Source organism: Loxodonta africana, chromosome 18, assembly GCF_030014295.1.
Source record: "Loxodonta africana isolate mLoxAfr1 chromosome 18, mLoxAfr1.hap2, whole genome shotgun sequence".
Taxonomy (NCBI): Eukaryota; Metazoa; Chordata; class Mammalia; order Proboscidea; family Elephantidae; genus Loxodonta; species Loxodonta africana.
In genome coordinates, this window is record NC_087359.1 from 78,874,877 (window position 1) to 78,892,209 (window position 17,333).

Genomic DNA, 17,333 nt, shown 5'->3' on the forward strand with positions numbered 1-17,333 from the left:
TAGAATAGGCAGTGTATAAAATTCATTATCCATTGCCATCGAGTCAATTCCAACTCATAGAGACCCTATAGGACACAGTAGAACTGCCTCATAGGGTTTCCAAGGAGCAGCTGGTGGATTTGAACTGCTGACCTTTTGGTTACAGCCAAACACTTAACCACTACGCCACCAGGACTCCACTTGGCAACTGTATAACCCAAAAAACCAAACCCACTGCCATTGAGTCGATTCCAACTCATAGCGACTCTATAGGACAGAGTAGAACTGCTCCATATTTTCCAAGGAGCACCTGGTGGATTCGAACTGCCAACCTTTTCGTTAGCAGCTGAAGCACTTAACCACTACATCACCAGGGTTTCCTGGCAACTGTATAGGGACCTAAATTTATTAGTGTTTATCACAGGTGGGCAGGGGGAAGGGGGGCTCATTGCTTAGGAGACACTGAGCTTCTGCTAAGGACGAGGAAAAATTTGGGAGGGGGGATGGCCGTGCAACGTGATGAACTTAATTAACGTCACTGAATTCTACATGTAAAAAATGTTGAAACGGTAAATGTTGTGCTATATATTCTCTCCCTATATAGAGAGAAGCCCTGGTGGCACAGTGGTTAAGAATACATAGCACAACATTTACCATTTCAACATTTATAAATAGATAGCACAACTTTAAAAAAAATGTGCATATAAAATATTGAGGGGTTGCTGTGAGTCAGCATCGACTCAGTAAAACCCAACAACAACATAAATCTATAGTTTAAAAATAAAAATTAAAAAAAAAAAAAAACAACCACTCAGACCTTAGAACTTTGCAGAACTTGGAAGAGTATGATGGCTGTATGGTCATTTGATAGCACCTAATTTTTTTTTTTTTTTTTTAATTTTTAGATCAGTGGTACTCAAACTCTGTTCCTTGGAAGTGCTTCAGGGCCTTCCTCCTCTTCTTCAGGCAAAATGGCCCTCCTTTAATATATTTTACGTTTCAGGGTTCTGTGGAATTTTTTGTTTGAAAATTTTCTCCGCTTTTTAAAAAAAAAATCACTGCTTCTCAGTAGAAGTGTTACCAGCACTTAGGGCCAGGCAAGTCTTTGTTGTCCAAGAGTGTCCCTCTCATTGTTGTATTTAGGCGTCCTTGGCCTCGAGGCACTAAAAGTCCATCATTCTATCAATTTTAAATGTCCCCATATGTTTCCAAACTCACAATGGCCCCCAATCACATTGATAATGGCTGGACCAACTCCCACCATGACTAAAGAATGGACGCCTGAAGTCAAAAGAAATAAAAGCACTAGCCTAAAATCAGGTTGGAGTTAGTGCCAAATCTAAGAAACCCAGGTCTTCTTGCCTTTAAGTGGAGAAACTTTTCCTCTCATGTTTTAAATATGTTACCAGAAACACTTTGAGGCCGGTTCCTACCATGGAAGTACAGTTCTCCTGAAAAGAAACAATGGCTGTGGAGGACCTGAGGCCGTGCTCTCTTCTGGTAAACTCCCGGGCTGTGGTTATGTATAATTGGGTATTAAATATAATTGGATATTCCCACATCTTGACTTCCAGAAGGGGTGATTACCATGGTCCTGCCAACCTCTGTGCATCTGGTCTATGTGACAATTCTATTTACTGTTATAAATGAATAAATTGGCATCCTGGTATCTAAAAAGTAAAAAATAAACCGTGCTTAAAATCTATAGTAAAACCCAGCAGGGTGCCAATGCTAAGGAACACCACTGGCTTATACCTTTGTTTCACATCCTCCGTTAGGGCGATCGCCTCAGAAAAGGATAGAAGTCAGAAGCCAGTCAGGTGGCACCCCTCACTTTGCCCAGACAAACCGCTTTCACATTGTTTTCTTCTACGAATGTGCAAATGGAAAGGGAGGGAAAAGCAGGCAGGAACAGATGTCTAATATCATTAAAGCTGGCTCCAAAAGAATCCAGGTCTCGGCTTGGTATATTAATGCTCTATTTATCTTTAAGCACAGATGGATATTTTTATTGGTATTACTTTGTTTATCTGGTTTGAGGAAAGGTTAGTCCAGGGGGCAGATGCCTCAGTTATGAGAGAGCATTCCTGCTGAGGGAGTCAGAGAGGGGCAGGCTTTCCAAGAAAACTTTAATTAGGAAAGCCAGAGTTATCAATGTTGGCAATGTTCCCCTGATCTAATGAGGCCAGTTGCAACAATAAACAGAAAGACGAATAGGACATTGGCAAGATTGCACTTCCCACCTCTCCTCCTCACCAACCCAAGGGAACACAGCACAATCTCTGCCTCGTTCCTAAATGGGAACTAGATCGAGATAGAATACAATTTCTCGGGAAAAAGGGTGCTTCATAAACATCTGGTTATCACCTAGGATAACCGTGAGCAAAATGTCTATTATTATTGTCCTAGCTACAAACTTGGGGACCTTCCAGAAGTTTTGGATGGAGCAACTTCTATGTGGCTTATGAATTTTATGTATGATAGCCCGGAATCTTTGGGGGATGCTGAATTTCTCTCCACCATTGTTACCTCTAAGTTGGTTTTGTACTAGAGTTGATCTCTTATGAAGTCTCTCTTTTTAGAGGAGTAAGTGGGATTATGGATCCACATGCCAGGACAGCCCTACTGGATTGGATTAGGAAAGTTCATTTGCTGATGGTTCCCCCAACAACAATTACTAACATGAGCACAATGCGTTTTCTTCACCAACAGCGTATCTCTTTGTCATTAATCTTCTTGTTGATTTCTTTTAATCAAAAGGTTGGCAGTTCGTGTCCACCCAGCAAAGCCATGGAAAAAAGGCCCAACGATCTACTTCTGAAAGATGACAACCATGAAAAGCCTATGGAGTACAGTTCTAGTCTGAACGAAGCACACAGGGTCGCCATGACTCAGAATTGATCCAACGGCAATGGGTTTGAATTTTCTCTATGCGTCTAAATATGTAGGTATATAAGGAAAAGAGCAAAGGCTTTAAAATCCAAACTCTGGGTTTGGGTGTCAGTTCTGTCACTTACTCTAGCACTCATGGGCACACCACTTACCTGCTCCCTGTCACAATTTCCCTACCTTTAAAATAAGGGTCATAGTTTCCATCTGATCACCTTACAAAGCTGTTTTGAAAATGTGCATTTATTACATTCTCTCCTGAAATCATTCTGCCTCTCGAACATCATTCTCTCTCTTCCTGTTCATGCTGGGGGCTTCAGGCTCTTCATGGATTTTTCTCTTTCCAAACCCCCAGCATCTGTCTAAACCCATTATCTTCTCTGTATTCTGAATTTCTTCTGCTTCCATCTCAGTACCCATATCTTCTGTTATGCAGTGGCCTCCTCACTTGTCTGCCTGCCCAGGTGTCAAAATGGCATGGGGCAGTGTTTGACTTCCTCTAACTTCCCAAGCAGGAAGGAGAATCAAGATCAACAGCCCAAGGTTGATTCCCATGAGGTGGAAGTCAGACATGCCTCCTCTCTCCGCCATCTTTACCAATTCTGACACCAACCATCCCTCCCACAGTACTCTCTACTTCTCTGCTGGGTTTGATAATTCATTGCAATGGCCACACAGAACTCACAAACAACACTCATGTTTATGGGGTTTATTAGGGAAGTAACAGTTATAGCCAAGGCTCGGGAACACTCAGGATACAGTTCTTCCATCAGGACAGCCTCTTCCCAGCAGTGCTTGCAAGCAGGAACACTTCTCTCTGGCCCTACGCCTTTGCCCTGCTCAGGCAAGTGTTACAAAACTCTTTTAGCTTCTGCCAATAAGTCCTCAGAGGCACCCCAGGCATTCAGCTTTCTCGTTCCATGGGCAGGGAGGCCCACTGCATCATCTCCTGCCAGTCTCTCCAGCCACTGCTTTTCACCATCTTCAGGGTTACAGCTTGCTCTCTCTGTCTCCTGGTTCCAGGAGCTTCTCAGCACAGGGATCCTGGGTCCAAAGGATGTGCTGACTCCTGGCTGTTCTTCCTTAGTGGTAGTAGGATCCTCTCCTTTGTGCCTCTGGGGTGGCTCATTTCCTTCCCAGCAGGACGGCAAAACAGACCAATGTTTTCAGTGGGCCACAATTACCCTATCTGCACAGTCCTACTCAGTCACTTGGGTGGGAGTTACAAGCCCATGGTGAGAAAGGCCACACAAAAGCGATCCATCACACCCCACCAGGTCTCTTCCCTTATTTGTTTATTCACACTGATCCAGAAACACGTGCCTCTGTACAAAGCCTTCGATGACTCTGTGTAGTATATTATCTCAGTTTGATATATTTTGCTGCGTACAAAATAAGATCCAAACATCTCAGTCTGCTAGTCAAGGATCTCCTGTCTCTAGCTTCACTCCCCTTTTCAACCATAATTTCCCCCAAGCCCTCCCACTTCAGACAATTTGTGCTTTGGCTGATCTGAACCCTCACCATTCCCCTTGTATGGCTGGTAGTCCTGCCCGTGCTCTTGCTGCTCCCTCTTCCTGGAGTGCCTTCTCTCTTCACTTCCCCACACGTTCACATCTCTAAAAGCTCAGTTCAAATGCATCCTCCATGAAGCCATTCCTGCTTCCCTCTGCTGGAAGTAGCTGTCCTCTTTGTCCCCACAGCTCACTGTCTGTATCCCTCTCACTGCACTGGTTTTTACTTCCCCTACCATTTATTAGGAGTCAGAATTGACTCAATGGCAATGGGTTTGGATTGACCATTTATTGCCACCACTCGTCTGTCAGTTTGTAGTACTGTGGTGGCCTGCATATTGCTATGATGCCAAAAGCTATGCCACCAGTATTCCGAATATGCACAGGGTCACCCATAGTGAACAGATTTCAGCCGAGCTTCCATGCTAAGACAGACTAGGAAGAAAGGCCTGGTGATCTACTTCTGAAAATTAGCCAATGAAAACCCTATGGTTTCTCTACATTGCCAACATTGTCCAATACACTTGCTTCAGACACATCATCAGAAGGGACCAAACACTGGGGGGGGGGGAACATCATGTTTGGTGAAGTAGAGGGCCAAGCAGGACGCGGGGAACCCTCTGTGAGATGGACTGGCACAATAACCACAATGATGGACTCAAACATGCTGGTGACTATGAGGATTGTGAGAACTGGACAATACACTTGCTTCAGACACATCGGAGTCGATTAGATGGCAGCTAACAAGAACCACCATTTATTTACTAAGTGCCTATTAGTATAATGAAGTCCTTGAGGGCAAGGTGGATGTCTGATTCATTCTTCAGCACAAGAGCACCCAGCAAAGGGCAGGGTCTCAGTAAGGACACCTTCCTTATAGAGATGTCTCAGTTGAGCCTGAGCAAGTGCTCGCTACTGGGAGGTGGACATGTCTGGTCATGTCTGGGCTTCCGAGTACCCACTGGCATAAGGCACTGAGGAGTCCTCTGGGAAATAACCCATCCTAAGAGAGAGAGAGAAGGTGAGGCAGAAAGCTTGGCCCCCATAACAAAGCCTTAGTCATGGCGGCAGGGGCTTGGACTCAGAGTAGAGTATAATGTTTGCCTTTCAGCTCTGTTTCCCTGCCCGGGAGCTGTTTACTAAAAAAATCCAGAAGGCATCGCAACACAAACAGCACAATTTAAAAATCCCAGTGAAAACACAGGGAGTGGGGAGGAAGCATTTGACCCTTGAAGGGCTCCAGAGGACACGATGCTATTGCTTTGCCATCTTAAGGACACAGCTCATCAAAACCCCAGTAGACAGAGTGGGGGTGGCAGGAACAAAAATACAGACGTTGCATGAGATCTAACAATTTATTAGTGAACACACGAAAGAATTCCTCTGGAGACCCCCAGAAGTAATTTGTGGAGAGCAGGGATTGCAGGGGCTAGAGAGCCCGCCCTCACAGGTGGAGACCAGAGCGAGGGAACTGTGGGTAACATACTGAAGGAGTGAGGAGATAAGAGAATGAAGTGATGTATACAAAAGAATTTTTCAAAGCACACACGGCTCACAGGTTCAGGCTATCATGATTGATTTGTTCTGTGGACTTCTCTCAGTTATGTAAACAGTCTCCCAATCTTGAGTTTTGCTACTCTAGATGAAAACGTCCCAGGGTCCCCATCCCCGTACATGACATTTTCTATTTTTTACTTACTCTTTTCCCCCTATGTGTTACACACATTTGCATCACCCCCTCTAAGGTTGCCACAAATAAATCCTGAGCCACTGAGAGACCTGTGTCACTAGTCACAAGGACCTCTTGTTCAATATTTGTGCAAATATTGGCCACCAGATATGAGCAGAGAGGGAGGGGAAAAACAAAACAAAACATGATGCATGTCCCTGGAATTCGGGAGCCAGTTGAAAGAGGGGTAGAGGAGTGGGATTGGAAAGACAGAGTATCCTGCTTAACTGCTCCTCATTATTCATGCCTGATGATTATTAATTACATTTGTACATTGATACAATTTGCTAGTTTTCCGAAGAGGCGAATTACGCTTAGTCATCTTGGCATTTTTAAATGTAAATGAAAAATCACCCAGCGCGCTGAGCCAGAAGCAAGAAAGATAAATAACACCAGGAAGCTGGTCGTTGCCCGTCTGTCATAAAATTTCATTAGTTTTGACAGGCCGTACAACATAAGCAATGAATGAATGCTAACTACACTTCCTCTTCTGTCCAATGCCGTAAGTCACTGGGCTGCTGGCCCCGAGGAGGCATCACCTGGCGGGTGTCAGGACGAAGGAGCACTCACGCATTAGCTTGACCACTGTGCCCAGCACAGGAGAGTACCCTGCGGCAGGAAATCCTTTATCAAAGCCACGTCTCCCACCCTCATTAGGGATGTCAGCGCAGCCCTTGCACGTGGAATGGCTACGCTCACCTGTGCTCTCTTCTGAGACTTGTTCATTAAGCAAATATTTCCTTATACTTCCATGTGCCAGGCACAGCCCTGAGTGCTAAAGATAGAAGAATTCACTCAGTAAATACAGTCAGATGGTGGCAAGTGCTATGGAGGAAAATAAATCAGGGGAAGGGCAGAGGAGTGGAGTCCTGGCCACGGCCCGGTAAAGGGCACCCAATGTTGCCTCACTGAACACAGAGGCATGTGGGATTTGGGTACTAGAAAATGGGGACACTCTAGGAGTCCTGAGCTTTTTGTGGTGACAGAGATACAGATTTCGGGTGCTTCCTCAGCTTCTGTCTCTTCCTGTCCCGTCCCTTCCTGAACAAGTCGGCCTCAAAGCCACTGGGTGGATCAGACGAGGTAGACCTCTGTGCAGGATGCAGCAGGAAGCTTGGTGGCCCAGGGGTGTCCAAACAGACTGAGAGGGGTGTTCCTGAGAAGTAGTAGGCTGGCATCGGGCGGGTGTTAGAGACAAGTAGCAGGGGAGAAGGATGGCCCTGTACGGGGGTGGTCTACCATAGGGTATCAGCCCAGCAGGGTAAGGAGGTGTCCCCTGATAGGGTGGTTTGGCATGGGGTGTCAGAGCCCGGGCAGGGCAAGGAAGGAATCCCCACAAAGGGGTGTCCACACATAGTTGCAGCTGGTGAGGAGTGTCCAAACCTGAACAGGGGTGTCTGAGTCAGGGTTCTCTAGAGAGACAGAACCAGTGAAAGAGAGAGAGAGAGAAACAGAGATTTACTTCAAGTAATTGGCTCACATGATTGCAGGGGGCCAGCAGCCCAAAATCTGAAGGTCAGGTAAGGAGAAGAGTGAAGAGTCCATTGTGCCAGCTATCTACCATACCCTGGAGGTAGAACACACTTAGGGAAACTCCCTTTTTGCTTAAGGCCTTCAACTGATTGGTGGAGGCCCACTCATATTATGGAAGGTACACCAATTCACTTGAGGCCAGCTGATTTAACTGCATGTAACTACTCCAGAACAGCAACTAGACTAGTCTCTGGCCAAACAACTAGACACCATAGCCCAGCCAAGTTGACACATAACATTCACCCTCACAGGAGGCGAGGAGGGCGTTCATGCAGAAAATCAACCTGGGAAAGTTCTCAGGGTCCAAGCAGGGCAGGAAGTTCACCCACATGGAGAAGAGTCAGCAGAAGAGGCAGAGGGGATCAGGCACCCACAGGAGGACTGACCAAAGAAGTTAATAAAGAAAGGATCGTGGTAACCTGGGTTCTCCCTCTCAGAGAAGGGAGGTACACATATGGGGAAAGGGTTAGAATGAGAATAGATGCTGTGCTCTCAGACCAGAATTGGTGGAGTCAGAGTGAGCACATAGTTTTCAGCATATAGAGACAGACGTAGAAATAAACAGAGACTTATTGCTGACAGATCTGAAAACCTTAGCTTGCAATTCTCCACGCTGTTGTCTTGACTACCCCTTCCTCTATGCCAGTGGTTCCCAGGGTTATGGCCTGGGCACCCCAAGGGATCTTGAAGCCTTTCAGGGAAGCTGGAGGACAAATGTTATTTTCATCATAATACTAAGGCCGTATTTACCTTTTTTTCACTTTCATTCTGTCGTGAGTACACTCTGGAATTCTCCAGAGGCTGTGTGCCGCAGGAAATCACAATATATTGAATGCAGAAGATATGAGAATCCTGCTGTCTTCCATAAAGCTGACATTAAAAGAAATTTGCAAAAATGCAAACCAACACCACTTCAAAGACATTTTGGTAGTTTCTTACAAACCCAAACTATACAATCTTACTATACACAAGGTCACTACACAATTCAGCAATCATGCCCCTCGTATTTGCCCAAACGAGCTGAAAACGTATACACAAAAACCTGCACGCAAGCTAGGTATGATTCAGTAGGTGAATGGATAAACTGTGGTATATTCGTATAGCAGCATATTATTCAGTGATAAAGAAATGGGCTATTAAGCTATAAAACAGACATGGAGGAGCCTTAAAAGCATATTACTAAGTGAAAGAAGCCAACTGAAAAGGCTACATACTGTGTGATTCCAACTATATAACATTCTGGAAAAAGCAAAACTACAGAGGCAATAAAAAGTGTTCGGGGGAGGGAGGATCCAATAAACAGGGGAGCCCAGTGAAACTTCTGTAATGGGGACACAGGATTTGATCCATTTGTCAAAACCCATAGAATTGTACAGTACTAACTGTGATCCCTAATGTAAACTATGAGCTTTGGTTAATGATAACGTATCAATATTGGTTCATCAACTTTAATAAATTTACCACAGGAGCACAAGGTGTTAATGAGAAGCTGTGTGTATTGGGAGGCAGGGGCAGAAGGTATATGGGAACTCCGCACTCTGTGCACGATTTTTTCTATAAACCTAAAACAGCTTTAAAAAATAATGTCTATTAAAAAAAAAAAAGTCCGTGCAGAGAACAGAAATTACAGTTTTTTTTTTAAGGTATTGTAGAGGCACAAAATTAGTTACAAGTGACTAGATTAAGCACAACTTATTGATCAATGCACTTGAAATACTTTATACAAGTCTGAGTTCCATCTCTAAAGCAATATGAGAAGAAGATACGAAAATACATGGGATGGAACTCCAAAATAATGAGATTTAAATCTTTTCTATACCAAAATATACCTGGAGCTCCTCTTGAGTTCTTTAGAGTCAATGGCACAATCTTTCTAAGAGCTTCAGCAGGGTGAATTTTCAGCTTTGAGGGTAAATTTTATTTTTGGAAACAACCAAAAATCATTCCACACCAAGTCTGATGAATAAGGTGGGTGATCAAACAGGAAACTATTTTTTGGTTAAAAATGAGGTGCAATTGTAGTGATGAGACTGAAAATATAAACTAGCTCAGAAGTAATTCCAAAGCAGAATTCTTTAAGAAAAATGCAGAGCCTCCCGAAATGACCACTTGGAAGGAATATGCGTTTGTCACCATCATTCCTTATCCATTTCTCTCACTGAGGGGGCTGTAATGGCCTCACATCCCATACATCTGAGGCAGTCCCTAATCACCCTAAAGGGACCTCTCATTTGATACAACTGTGTGCCCTCTCCCATTCTAGAAAATGCTTTTCCTCTGGTATGAAATTCTCTGTCATCTCGTCAAGTAATCGAGTACAATCATCCACAATGGTCAACTTCTCCACATTTTAGAGGTGGGGGTTCTGATTTCCCCGGACAGGATCATCAGCAAATATTCTAGCATCTTGCATTCTCTGAATCATTCTCTCAGCAACTAAAGGTTTAAATACTCCAGAGGTATAATAATCTCCTGTTAACTAAAACCATACAAAAGACATTAGAAGTCTCTGGGCTGGCTAATCTCTTCCTGGGATGAATTTTTGCTCCTGGGGCCATCTTCTACCTACAGTCATTTCCCTGTGGAGCTGGTACTTGGGGGACAGAAGAGCCAAAATCCTTCAGGTAAGAAAGTGACTCTTTCCAGGTTTTGGCTCAGATCAGTTTTTTCTGTATCAGAGATCAAGACCACCAATGTCTCAGGGTAACCTTTCCCAAAAAATGCTCTCGAGCAGAAGTGGAACAGTGCCAGGAGGAGATCCAGAATCACTGGACTCACAGCTTTTTGGACTCTCTTGACAAGAAAAATAACCAAGCAATGTAATACTACCCAAAAAACCCAGTGCCGTCGAGTCGATTCCAACTCATAGCGACCCTATAGGACAGAGTAGAATTACAAATCATAAGTTGAAATGAAGTCCTGGTACATGCTACATGAATGAACCTTGAAAATATTATGCTCAGTGAAATAAGGCAGTTGCAAAAGGACAAACATATTATGATTTCACTTAAATGAAATATCTAGAAAAGGTAGAGACCAAATTTCATTTGTGGTTACCAGGGGCAGGATGTAGAGGGAAAGGGGAACCATTGTTTAGGAAGCAGTGAGTTTCTATTTATGGTGATGAAAACTTTGGCAGTGATTATGGGTTATGGTTGCGCAACATGATTAAGGTAATTGATATCACTAACTCCAAACCACACTCACTGCCAATGAGTCGATTCACACTCATACTGACCCTATAGGACAGAGCAGAACTGCCCCCCTGGGTTTCCAAGGCTATAAATCTTTACGGAGGCAGCCTGCCTCATCTTTCTCCTGCAGAGTGACTAGTTTACCTGAAAAATGTTGTATTGGTAAATGATGTGTCAGGTATATTTTTACAACAATGAAAAAAAAGCAAAAGAACCAGGGACCTGGAGTAGAGTTGAGTTGAACAGGGTAGATCCTGAGGCTCCCTCTCTTCTCTTTAGGAAACTCTTAAAGTGGGACATCATGACAACAGAAATTGACACTGAACAGGTAAATTCCAGCCTAGAAACGCAGTCAAGATTTAAAAAGCTAAGTGAAGTTTCAAAAAAAAAAAAAAATGAACAGATGAGAAGTATAAAATTGTGGAAGCCACACTGCATATTTCCTTAACCAAGCTCAGTACAAGCTGTTAATTGAACTTAGTTCTAGTTTCAGCAAACAGTATTTATTTCAAAGGCTCCCTTTTTTGTCAAACTAAGTTTATAAACACAGCTATTTGTTAATAAATGCGACCTTTAAATCATATGACTCTAAACACAGGCTTACTCTGTGGAAAGGCCGGGGCTGGGGCAAGGGGAATGGGAAGGATTGCCCAGAGAAAAGCCTTGAAGGAACTGAACATAGCCTCTCTTCAACCACTCAGACCTTAAACCAACCTCAAGTGGCCTATTTGTTCTCAAGTCTTCACCACTCCTTCCATTTAGTCAACAGATTTCCTTTGAAACTTCTGTGTATCTGGTAGGCACAAGGTACTAGGTGAAAACAGTAAAAATATGTAAGTTAGCAGAACACAGTCATTGTTGTCAGGGACTTTTCATGTACAATCCTAAGGCACTGACATAGCTGCCTGAGTCATCTAGTGCTGCTGTAACTGAAATACCACAAGTGGTGGTTTGAACAAACAGAAATTTATTCTCTCACAGTTTAAGAAGCTAGAAGTCTGAATTCAGGGCATTAGCTGCAGGGGAAGGCTTTCTCTCTCTGTCAGCTCTGGGGGAAGGCCCTTGTCATCAATCTTCCCCTAGGTTTAGGAGCTTCTCAGTACAGGGACACTGGGTCCAAAGAACACGCTCCACTCCTGGTTTTTCTTGCTTGGTGGTAATGAGGTCCCTCTCCTCTCAGCTTGCTTCTCTCTTTTAAATCTCAAGAGATTACCTCAAGATACAACCTGATCCTGTAGATTGTGTCCTGCCTCATTAACATAACTGCTTGTAATCCTGCCTCATTAATATCATTGAGTTTAAGAGTTTTTAACTATTCATATCACAAAAAGGAGGGCAACCACACAATACTGGGAATCATGGCCTAGCCAAGTTTACGCACATTTTTGGGGGACAAAATTCAATCCATAACATTCTGCCTTTTGGCCCCCCAAAATTCATGTCCTTTCCACATGTGAAACACATTCACCCCATCGTATCATCCCAAAAGTCTTACATCAAATCCAAGTGAAAATTCCACCCTGGGGCAAAGTTTCTCTTCATCTGTGAAATTCAGAATACAAGGCATCTGCTTCCAAAGCACAATGTTGGAACAGGTACAAGGTAGACATTTCCACTACAAATGAGAGAAATTGAAAGGAAAAAAGGGATAACAGGCACCAACCAAGTCAGCAGAACACATTACATTAGCTCTCCCGGATTGAAAATAATCTGTTCTCTGAGATCATTTAGACAATGGCTCTGCCCTCCAGACTCTGGGTGTTAGTCATACTCTCCAGATTCTGAGTGGAGACCCCTCAGCCCTGGGCTTCAGCTCCACCTTCCAGGTCCACTGTGACAGCAACTCTGCTCCCTCAGATTTGGGTAGCCCCATTCTCCTACTCGGTCTGAGTGGTGATCCTACCCCCTTGGCTTCAGTGGACCTCATTCTTCTGCCCTTTGGGCATGGCAACCCTGCCACCTTAGCTTTGGGCAGCAGATCTTGCCCCATCCCCCTGGGACTTGTGAAAGTCAGCCCTACACTCCAGAGTTGAGTTGGTGAAGATCTGACTCTATAAAACCTAGAAGGCCATGGCCCCATCCTTTGAGATCCAGCTGGCTGTGATTCCACACTGGAGACCCCAGAGGTTGTGGCCCCACCCTTTGAGACTGAGGCAGCTCTGCTTCCCATGATCCTTGTCTCTTCAGCTTCTGTTTCCTGGTATCTTGGCCTCTCAGCTCCTTGGGCCTCTTGGGCCAGCCCGGCCTCTGCCCTCCTCAAGCATGTGTTACAAAGCTCATTAGCTCTATCAATAAATGCCCAGAGGCACCCCACTCCACCAGGAAGCCTTCTGCCCAAAGGAACTCAGCTCTCTCACTCTGTGGGTCAGCTCCCTAGTCGTGTATTGCCAGTCTCCTGGTTCTGCTGCTGCCATTTTTCTGCCACCATGTCTCATCATCTGCACCATATCTGGTGTTACAGCTCTCCTCACTTCCTTCTGAGCCCTCACCAGAATTGTCTTTGATGTCCATAATTCCACTAACAGTCTCTTCAAGGCAATGTAGGCTTTTACAATTAGGCACTTTAAAACTCTTCCAGCCTGAGGTCCTAGCCAGAGCAATTAAGCTAGATAAAGAAATAAAGGGCATACAGATTGGCAAGGAACAAGTAAAATTACCTCTATTTGCAGATGACATGATCTTATACACAGAAAACCCTAAGGAATCCTCAAGAAATCTACTGAAACTAATAGAAGAGTTTAGCAGAGTATCAGGACACAAGATAAACATACAAAAATCAGTTGGATTCCTCTACACCAACAAAAAGAACACCCAAGAGGAAATCATCAAATCAATACCATTTACAATAGCCCCCAAGAAGACAAAATACTTAGGAATAAATCTTACCAGAGATGCAAAAGACTTATACAAAGTAAACTATAGTACACTTCTGCAAGAAAACAAAAAAACCTACATAAGTGGAAAAACATAACTTGCTCATGGATAGGAAGACATAACATTATAAAAATGTCTATTCTACCAAAAGCGATCTATAGATGTAATGCAATTCCGATCCAAATTCCAACAACTTTCTTTAATGAGATGGAGAAACAAATCACCAACTTTATAAGGAAGAGAAAGAGGCCCTGAATAAGTAAAGCATTACTGGAAAAGAAGAACAAAGTGGGAGGCCTCACTCCACCTGATTTTAGAACCTGTTGTACCACCACAGTAGTCAAAATAGCCTGGTGCCGGTACAACAACAGATACATAGACCAATGGAACAGAATTGAGAATCCAGACATAAATCCATCCACATATGCACAGTTGATATTTGACAAAAGGCCCCAAAACAGTTAAATGGGGAAAACACAGTTTTTTGTTTTTTTTTTTTAACAAATGTTGCTGGTGTAACTGGATTTCCATCTGCAAAAATGTGAAACAAGACCCATACCTCACACCATACACAAAAATGAACTCAAAATGGATCAAAGACCTAAATATAAAATCTAAAATGATAAAGATCATGGAAGAAAAAATAGGGACAATGCTAGGAGCCCCATTACATGGCATAAACAGTATACAAAACATTATAAAGAATGTAGAAGAAAAACTAGATAACTGGGAGCTCCTAAAAATCAAACACCTATGCTCATCCAAAGAATTCACCAAAAGAGTAAAAAGATTACCTACAGACTGGGAAAAAGTTTTTAGCTATGACATTTCTGATCAGCACCTGATCTTGAAAATCTACATGATACTGCAAAATCTCAACTACGACAAGACAAATAACCCAATTAAAAAATGGGCAAAAGATATGAAAAAACACTTCACTAAAGAAGACATTCAGGTAGCTAACAGCTACACGAGGAAACGTTCACAATCATTAGCCATTAGTGAAATGCAAATCAAAACTACAATGAGATTTCACCTCACTCCAACGAGGCTGGCATTAGTCCAAAAAACACAAAACAATAAATGTTGGAGAGGCTGTGGAGAGATGGGAACATTTATACACTGCTGGTGGGAATGTAAAATGGTACAACCACTTTGGAAATCGATTTGGTGCCTCCTTAAAAAGCTAGAAATAGAACTACCATACGATCCAGCAATCCCACTCCTTGGAACATATCCTAGAGAAATAAGAGCCTTTACATGAACAGATAAATGCACACCCATGTTCACTGCAGCGCTATTTACAATAGCAAAACGATGGAAGCAACCAAGGTGCCCATCAATGGATGAATGGATAAATAAAGTATGGTATATTCACACAATGGAATACTACACATCAATAAAGAACAGTGAGGAATCAGGGAAACATTTCATAACATGGAGGAACCTGGAAGGCATTATGCTGAGTGAAATTAGTCAGTTGCAAAAGGACAAATATTGTATAAGACCACTAGTATAAGAACTCAAGAAATAGTTGAAACAGAGAAGAAAATATTCTTTGATGGTTACAAGAGGGGAGATGGAGGGAGGGTAGGAGAGGAGTATTTCCTCATTAGATAGTAGATAAGAACTACTTTAGGTGACAGGAAAGATAACATGCAACACAGGCAAGGTCAGCACAACTGGACTAAACCAAAAGCAAAGAAGTTTCCTGAATAAACTGAATGCTTTGAAGGCCAGTGTAGCAGGGGCAGGGGTGGGAGGACCATGGTTTCAGGGGACATCTAAGTCCACTGGCATAATAAAATCTATTAAAAAAACATTCTGCATCCCACTTTGGAGAGTGGAGTCTAGGGTCTTAAATACTAGCAAGTGGCCATTTAAAATGCATCAATTGGTCTCAGCCCACCTGGAGCAAAGGAGAATGAAGAACACCAAGGACACAAGGCAATTATGAGCCCAAGAGACAGAAAGGGTCACATAAACCAGAGACTACCTCAACCTGAGACCACAAGAACTAGATGGTGCCCGGCTACAACCGATGACTGCCCTGACAGGGAACACAACAGAGAACCCCTGAGGGAGCAGGAGAGCAGTGGGATGCAGACCCCAAATTCTCGTAAAAAGACCAGAGTTAATGGTCTGACTGAGGCTAGAAGGACGCTGGTGGTCATGGCTCCCAGACCTTCTGTTGGCCCAGGACAGGGACCATTCCCGAAGCCAACTCTTCAGACATGGATTGGACTGGACAGCGGGTTGGAGAGGGATGCTGGTGAGGAGTGAGATTCTTGGATCAGGTGGACACTTGAGACTATGTTGGCATCTCCTGCCTGGAGGGGAGATGAGAGGGTAGAGGGGGTTAGAAGCTAGTGAAATGGACACGAAGTAGAGAGTGGAGGGAGGGGGCAGGCTGTCTCATTAGGGGGAGAGCAACTGGGAGTATGTAGCAAGGTGTATATAAGTTTTTATGTGAGAGACTGACTTGATTTCTAAACTTTCACTTAAAGCACAGTAAAAATGAATCAAAACAAAACAAAACAAAAACTTCCAGCCTGTACCCATTACTCAATTCCAAAACCACTTCCACATTTTACGTATCTGTTAGAGCTGCACTCCACTCCTGGTACCAAATTCTACATTTGTTTTCTAGTGCTGCTATAACAAAAATACTCAAGTGGATGGCTTTAAGAAACAAATTTATTCTCTCACAGTTTAGGAGGCTAGAAGTCCGAATTCAGGGCACCATCTCCAGGGGAATACTTTCTCTCTCTGTCGGCTTTGGGGGAAGGTCCTTGTTATCAACCTTCCCCTAAGTAGGAACTTCTCAGCACAGGGACCCTGGATCCAAAGGACACACTCTGCCCCTGGCTCTTCTTGCTTGGTAGTAATGAGGAACCTTTTCTCTCTGCTTGCTTCTCTCTTTTACATTTCAAAAGAGATTGACTCAAGATACAACCTAATCCTGTAGATTGTGTCCTGCTTCAATAACCTAACTGCTTCTAATCCTGTCTCAACATCATAAAGGTTAGGATTTACAACACATAGGATAATTACATATAATCATAAAATGGAGGACAACCACAATACTGGGAATCATGGCCTAGCCAAACTGACTCACATTTTGGGGGGACAGAATTCAATCCATAACACAAACAGTTTTAATTGTGGTAGCAGTTGAGAAGTATGGTATTGAAAGTGTATGGATGAAGGCTTCGAAGGGGAAGAGGTCCATGTCATCTTTGATGGGACAGTCAGAAGTCTTTGAAGAAGTTGAATTTTAAGTTGGCCCAGGAAGGATGGATATTATTTCGGCAGAGAAAAACTTAGAGTTTATTCCAAGAACAGCAAAAGTGAGTGTAAATAAGAAGAAAGGAAAAGTGTATTCATGTTCATCGAGTGCCTAAAGCAGGCTAGGAAGAAAGGCCTGGCAATCTACTTACAAAAATCAGTCAATGAAAACCCTATATCTCACAAAAGACTATTGTCTGATATAGTGCTGGCAGATGAACTCACTAGGTTAGAAGGCACTCAAAACACACAGTAGCCTCAACCATGAACTTGAGCACACCAACGCGAAGAAGGTACAGGACCAGGAAACATTTTGTTCTGTTGTATATGAGG

At 43.4% G+C, this 17,333-nt stretch overlaps 1 long non-coding RNA gene across 1 annotated transcript in view; it reads right to left on the bottom strand.

Moving 5' to 3' along the window:
- The window catches only part of LOC111747842 (uncharacterized), a 34,374-nt gene extending 19,611 nt beyond the window's left edge, over window positions 1-14,763 (bottom strand). The window contains exons 1-2 of the long non-coding RNA XR_002783784.2: window positions 12,334-14,763; window positions 11,553-11,648 (exon numbers count right to left, since the gene is read on the bottom strand). This is a non-coding gene — a long non-coding RNA (uncharacterized LOC111747842). The remainder of the gene's footprint in view (window positions 1-11,552; window positions 11,649-12,333) is intronic.
- Window positions 14,764-17,333: the final 2,570 nt, after the last annotated feature.